The following is a 974-nucleotide window of genomic DNA, read 5'->3' as shown; positions in this document are numbered from 1 at the left end:
TTCAGTTCACAAAGTAATGACTCGATCGATTTTCAGAGTGTTAATTAAAGTGCACATTACTCGAAATTTCACCACCCCTTTTTATTTTAAAATCTAAAATGTAATGCCTAAGGAGCATTTCTGTTCGGAGAACATATCTAAAATGCGAAGAAACCTCGCATATTTTTGAGAAAAATATGAGACAAGGGCCTGGGATCGAATTGAGGATTTTGACGTCATCGTTTGTGAGCATATTTTACAGCTCCCTTTACGATTTCAAGCGGCAAAAGTGCACACAGCAATATAGAGTATTCCCTGATTTTCTCTACTGGCAGTTGTAGTTAAGTTATTTAACGAAGAACAACAATTTGGTAAGAAATCCACATCAGGCGAAATCTTGCAGTGTGTTCACATCACTCTTAAGGTGGATCAATAGGCCTAAAATGCAAAGTTTTTTCGAATTTTGAAAAACACTGTTTTTGTGCAGTTTAATCATTGAAGTATCAATATAAGTTAGCTCTTTTTCTTATTTTTAAAGCTTTTTTCTAGCCTGTTCAATGTTATTTGGCTCGTTGCCATGGAAACGACATTGTTTACGCATCGTTTTTGCCAAAAAACCCTTTATATTTTCGGTTAATTGAGGGAGCAATTTGTCGGAGTGAAGAGGGGTCTCAAGTGATCTGGTAACTAGCACAGGATACGAACCTCAATCTCATCCATTTATTGATTCTTCGAATCCCGCAGCAAAATATTTCAGAAAAGTTTGGTTAGAAACATGCCTCCAAAAACGAAATTTAGAAGTGGTAAGAAACGAAAAAGGAGATTTACTGGCAATCAGTACACCAAGGAAGAAAATTTACCTGCAAAGAGTGTTTTAGATCGAGAAAAAGTGAGCGAGAGCAGCAGCAAATCTGGAGGTGATGAAGAACATGTGGAAGCGACAAAACCATCCTTCAAACTTTTATCCGCATCGGTTTGCAAGCTGAAGAGGCAGG

General features: G+C 37.4%; 1 pseudogene; it reads left to right on the top strand.

The window, feature by feature from the left end:
- Positions 1 to 754: 754 nt before the first annotated feature.
- Positions 755 to 974, top strand: part of LOC138031397 (uncharacterized) — a 1,169-nt pseudogene continuing 949 nt past the window's right edge.

Source organism: Montipora capricornis, chromosome 14 (assembly GCF_036669925.1).
Source record: "Montipora capricornis isolate CH-2021 chromosome 14, ASM3666992v2, whole genome shotgun sequence".
NCBI classification, from domain to species: domain Eukaryota; kingdom Metazoa; phylum Cnidaria; class Anthozoa; order Scleractinia; family Acroporidae; genus Montipora; species Montipora capricornis.
This window is presented reverse-complemented; position numbering and strand designations above follow the sequence as displayed.